The sequence below is a fragment of the Rhipicephalus microplus genome, chromosome 9, assembly GCF_043290135.1.
Source record: "Rhipicephalus microplus isolate Deutch F79 chromosome 9, USDA_Rmic, whole genome shotgun sequence".
NCBI lineage: Eukaryota > Metazoa > Arthropoda > Arachnida > Ixodida > Ixodidae > Rhipicephalus > Rhipicephalus microplus.
This window is the reverse complement of record NC_134708.1, coordinates 103865783-103871112: the sequence shown is the minus strand read 5'-3', so window position 1 is coordinate 103871112 and position 5330 is coordinate 103865783. Positions and strand designations below refer to the sequence as shown.

General features: G+C 45.9%; 1 long non-coding RNA gene across 2 annotated transcripts; it reads left to right on the top strand.

Annotated features, from left to right (window-relative positions):
• The first annotated feature begins 433 nt into the window (after positions 1-433).
• Positions 434-2651, top strand: LOC142772083 (uncharacterized). 2 transcript variants are annotated; one of them, XR_012886270.1, is made up of 4 exons: positions 434-727; positions 793-897; positions 953-1066; positions 1363-2651. It is a non-coding gene; the product is annotated as an uncharacterized LOC142772083 (long non-coding RNA). The 2 variants fall into 2 exon arrangements; XR_012886269.1 differs by having other exon boundaries at positions 434-897.
• Positions 2652-5330: the final 2679 nt, after the last annotated feature.

Genomic DNA, 5330 nt, shown 5'->3' with positions numbered 1-5330 from the left:
GTGAGGCACGTTTTCAAGCGAAGCTTGTTGAATGACATGTTGTTGGTCTTGTTCGGTAATTTTTTTCAGAAAACGGTTACACCTGTGCGAATAAGACACCATGCAACAAACATAGAAAGATGCACACACACACGTTGCGCTTCGTGTGTGCGAGTTCGTTTCTTACGTGGCGTCTCATTCACGCAGTTGTAACCTTTTTCTGAAGCTTGTAAGGACTGGGAGGTTCGCTAAAAAGAAAGTTTGCGGCTCTATGCGGCGGCTAGACGGGAACATTGTGCAACGTATGCAGTATAGCAAAGGCGGCACGGCGTCAAGCCGAGGCGACGCGTGCTGCGTCTGCCACGGACGCGAGCATCTGTACCTTTCATCAGTGAAAGCTGGCACTGTTGATAATTGCAAAAATCACAAATTACTTGTTTCCTTGTTGGTGTCTTCTCTTTTCTTCCACGTTCTACCAATTTATGCGTTTGAAAGAGTTGTTTAAGTTTCCCCATGCTACAAGCTTTGTAACTTGTACCAACTGCACATATATGCAGATTTTCTGAGCGTCGCTTCAAATAGTGACTGTGACATGACTGCAGAAGCTGCACTGCAAGGTGCAGATGAGCTTCAGTTTGTGTTATTTTAAGCCTCTTACTGACACATGGTCGTAATTTCATTTCTTCAGGACCTGCGGTAGAGGCTTCAAAAAGCGGCTCCCACACATTGAGGTGCCCCGATGAACAGGGTGCGTTCAGTGTCGCGATTTCTTTTTTTTTTTACCCAAATTGACTGTTGACCAAACCTCTGCAGGTGGCAGCTCCCTTGTAGCTGGTGAAAGAATTTCTGCTGACTTCGTCTTGCCAGAGGAAACCTTAACCAGTCGTTCAGCTGTCACAAAAAGAACTTGTGTGACCGGTGAGTTGTATGTTCACTTCAACACCAGAGTGGATTGATATTGAGACATCCGCAGGCCGCTCGCAAGATTGTTCCGACAGCACTGTCCGAGGCACTGAACAAGCTTCACAAGACCCTCCAGAAGATGTCTCCGCCAACAGCTCCACGTCTGAGTGCCCTAGAGAAAATGGTGACTATGCTTTTATTGCAGCTGTTTTTAATGTGCTATTTTATGTTTAGGACATTCTGAGGAAACTATCCTCAAAAGGACACTACGTGTGCACTTACAAAATGTAAGGGTGGGCTCTCAGTGATTTTCATTTTTTTTATGCACTGTCAACATTGTGAATGGTTTGTTTTTAGGTAGTGGAATCGAAAACTTTGCACCACAGAAAGTTGTGCACCTTGTGTCTGAAAGAGCGAGGAAAGTGCTCATATGGGATTAGTTGTTCTTCGCTTTTACATCCATTTTTTTGTTTATTGCAGTGCGTTCCTGTGTGCCAGCGACAATGTCTCCATCAATGAACTACAAGCAAACCATTAAACATCTGCAAGCCAAAGTAGCAGCACAGCGGAAAACTATCAAAAGACTGCGGAGACAGCCTCACCAAACTAACCACTCATTCGTTGCATACATTGTTTTGGTTACCCGCTATGAGGAGTAGGGACACTGTGTATTCGCTCGAAGTGATTTGCATAACCTTAAAAAGAATGTTGGGTATCCTGTCTGTATTTTTGTAGCAAATGCGGGCGAACTGTGCACTTTACTGTGGGTCGCTTGGTCACTGTGTATGCTTTATCTCTCCTGCTCAAGTAATATATCGATAACAAAACCTCTTGTTGAAATGTCTTCGAGCGGGTAAGGAACACAGTATGAAGTGGGCACAGTTCACGTTATCACGCTTTTTGTATTTTAGCTTCTCATCAACCTCCTCATCTCGCCCATCAAAATTTTCAAAAGAATACCCAAACTTGTAGCGTTTGATGGGGCTGCGGACGCTGCCATTTTATTTTTATATAGCTTGTGAGTGATAACGTACGATGTAGAGCCTTTGTGAAAAATAATGAGCCAAAGTGGTTTCCTTGTGCTATTTATTAGCCCTGTAATACCGCTCTCGTAACACCAATTAAGGTCCACAATTCTGGATAAGTGATGACTACAATCTATTTTAGCTCGCAAGCGTCACAACAACACCCAGACGCAAATCACTTGGGATCTTAAGTTTTTGATGATAAGAAGAGCCACAAGACCTGCCAGTGTTGTAGCATAAAGTTTGTCTTTCACGTAGTGAGCAAGCTGCAAAGCCCTACCTTTCTGAGGACAAGCAGGCATCAAGTCTGCTTTTTTTTTCATTTTGGGCTAGCTGTTCTTAAGCACAGCCAGCACACTGCAGCTTTGCCTTTCTGCTATATTGTGTCGTGTGGTTTCTGTGCACTCTTTTTTTCTATGCATTATTTTGGTTAACCCCAGGCGTGATTCGAGACTTCATTGCTGTGTATATGTCACTTCTTCCTTCTTCTTCAGCATTGTGCGCTGTGTTTTTGCCATAGATCCTTACTTACCCACGGGCCCGGTGTGTCATACTTCACCAACTTCTCGTCTTCTGCCAACTCTAGCGATGTGTGCGTTGTCTGTGTTCTCTCTGTATTTGTTACAATATTTGTTACAATTTATTTGTAAGGCGAGATGCATTTGTTGTCTACCTTTGTCATATTGTGCTTTTTATATTCTCAGACTCTACCTTGCCTTTGAATAAAACATTGCGGATACTCTGTCTCTTTGACTGATATATACATTGATCACTTGTTCCAAAAGAACAAGTGAACAAAAGAACAAGCGCGATGAATAAAATCGTAGTGAATTATCACTACCTGCATCTCTCTTTATTATAACTTAATCGAAATAAAAATAAAAAATGAAAATAAAAATTCAAAATTTGCGCCAGTGAAACCGAAACAGGAAGCGCACGCCATTTGCTCTCACCAACCACCAGGTGCGCTAGGGTCGATTGGGCCGCTGGGGTCTACGGGAGTGTCCACTCTTCACCTTTCTTTATTTCTCTATGATAATACGTCATGCAAACTTGTGAATGAATGTAACATTCCTGGCGTTTTTTTTATTTCAAATGTTGGAATTCGCCTCAAGCTCAGCGCTTGGTGAATCTTGCACGCTACCTAAGACGTGGAAATAAGACAACAGTCTTGCGTTCGTTCGCCCGTTATAACTTTTTTGTTTCCTTTGCGTCGTCTGTATCTACTCCGTTCATAATAATTAGCGCTTGTCGAAACCAACAAGTTATTGATACAGCGGCTAGCATATGCCTAGTAAACCAGTGGTAACCGTGAGCAGTGCTGCTCGCATATCGTGGTGACCAAAGCGATCACTGCGCGTATTTCAATGGACGGCTTTTGTCATTTATATTCTTTTATTACTCTTATATTATTGCATGCGTGATGCCACTGCCGGATTACTCGTGGAAAAAAATTCTCTTACTCGTGCCTGCTCATTTTGCGCGTTTTTACGCAAGCACCAACGTTTGGAAGCTCAGTCACCTTGACTAGGCCACGCCGGTGCCGCTTGGAACATGATTTTTAGAGGCCTTCATAGCCTAACGTACTGAGAGAATAAAAGACGGGAAAGAGAAATGGATGACCATAACTCCTCTCATTTCCTGGATGGCGGTACTCTGCCGCTACTCTCTGATGGGCTGCTGCACACTTTGCCTGAGTGCGTGAACGAGGGCCTCTCTCAGCCTCGTAGATATTCGCCGAACGTGGCGGATCATTGGTGGGGCATGGATGGAGGAGAGCGAGGGGCACATAGAAGGCGCTTCCGCTCAGCTTTCTTGGCTTGCTGCTCGTCGGTGTTATCTGCGCGCCATCTGCATTCTCGAACGGGATCAGATGCATAGACACATGCATGAACGGACAGACACACGAACTATTGGACGGACGGATGCTTCGCCTCACATATCATCATTCACTCCATGGATATACTGTAATTTTTTCTCACTGTGATGTTACCCCCGTACTAACACAGCGCTTTGGGATGGGTAAGCCACATGCCACACCGCAATATAAAGTTACGTTGACTCCAAGTGCACTGTGTGGAAGCAAAGCGCGAAAATTGGCAGCATATCAACGGTGTGAATGATGGACAGTGGGGCGAAGTATTCCTCCGTCCTTTATTTTTTGCTTCCATCGATCCATGCGTGCGTCCATCTGCCCGTCCGTGCGTGCGTCTGTTCAAGCAGCCGCACGTTCATCTGTGCGTCCGTCTCTGCTTTCGTCCATGCATTCGCTCCTGCGTCTGGCCATGCGTCCATCCGTCCGTGCGTCCGTCCATGAATCGTGGTGTGTGTACGTTCGTCCACCTATTCAACATTCCAAGTACCACCATCTCGCATATTTTCATCATATATTTATTATATAGAAGCACCACCATCCAGTAGACATTCCAAGGACTGAACGAGAGGGGGCACACGCACACTTTTTTACGGCTTGCGCTTCGTGTCTCCTTCCCACCTTTAACCACCCCGATTTCATTGTATATACTAGTTTACTGTATTAATGGCACTGCGGCCCAACGCTCGCTAAACCATTCTAAAACTTAGGAGATTACGCCCAGCGAGTACAACGTAGCAACCCTTTCTTTTCTACTGTGTGTTAATGAACAATATAGAATTCGCAGCGTGCGTGTTAACTAAAAGCTGAAGTCTCCTGTCTCTCATTCCCCCTTAGCAGCCATTGGCATGTACATTGATCACTACCTTTTGTTGTTCAACAACGCACAGAAGAAATCTCTAACCGGCACAACCTTGGAGGTCAAAATGTAAGACTGGTTACACACTACGATTACTACTACGAGGCACAAACAGGTGCCGCTATAAAGAGCTTCGGCGTTGCAGTCTTCAACGCGGTCAGCGTTCCGGCGGCGTTGCTGCCGGGTGTCCACTCGCGACTTTGCCAGCCAGCTTTATTGAGGTCTGTTCCCATCGTCGTCGGCCCCTGCCGGGACCAGCGAGGATGGCGTCAAGGCCTGCGGCGCTCCCCCTTAAGAAGCACTGCAACTTCACCATCCCGTAGGGGACGGCATTCGTCGACGAGATCATCGATGGCCTCGAAGACGTCATGGGGAGTGACGGGGTGCTGTTCCTGCAACACCTCGGAGCTTTGAAGTTCTCAGTTGCGGCTCGGTCGGCTGCACAAGCAACCAAGTTCATGGTAAACCAAGGATTAAAGTTAGAATGTCACAAGGTACAAGTTGAAGCAGTCGGAACGCCAAGTGTACAAGTCAGTGTGTTCCGCCTCCTGCCGTACGTGTCAGATGACGTAGTTATTTCAGCTCTTTACATACGGAAGAGTGAACGTTATCACATTTGTTACGTTGCAAAGGCATCAATCAACGTACACTGGTACCCGCATCATCCGAATCAAGATGGCCAAGCCCGCCC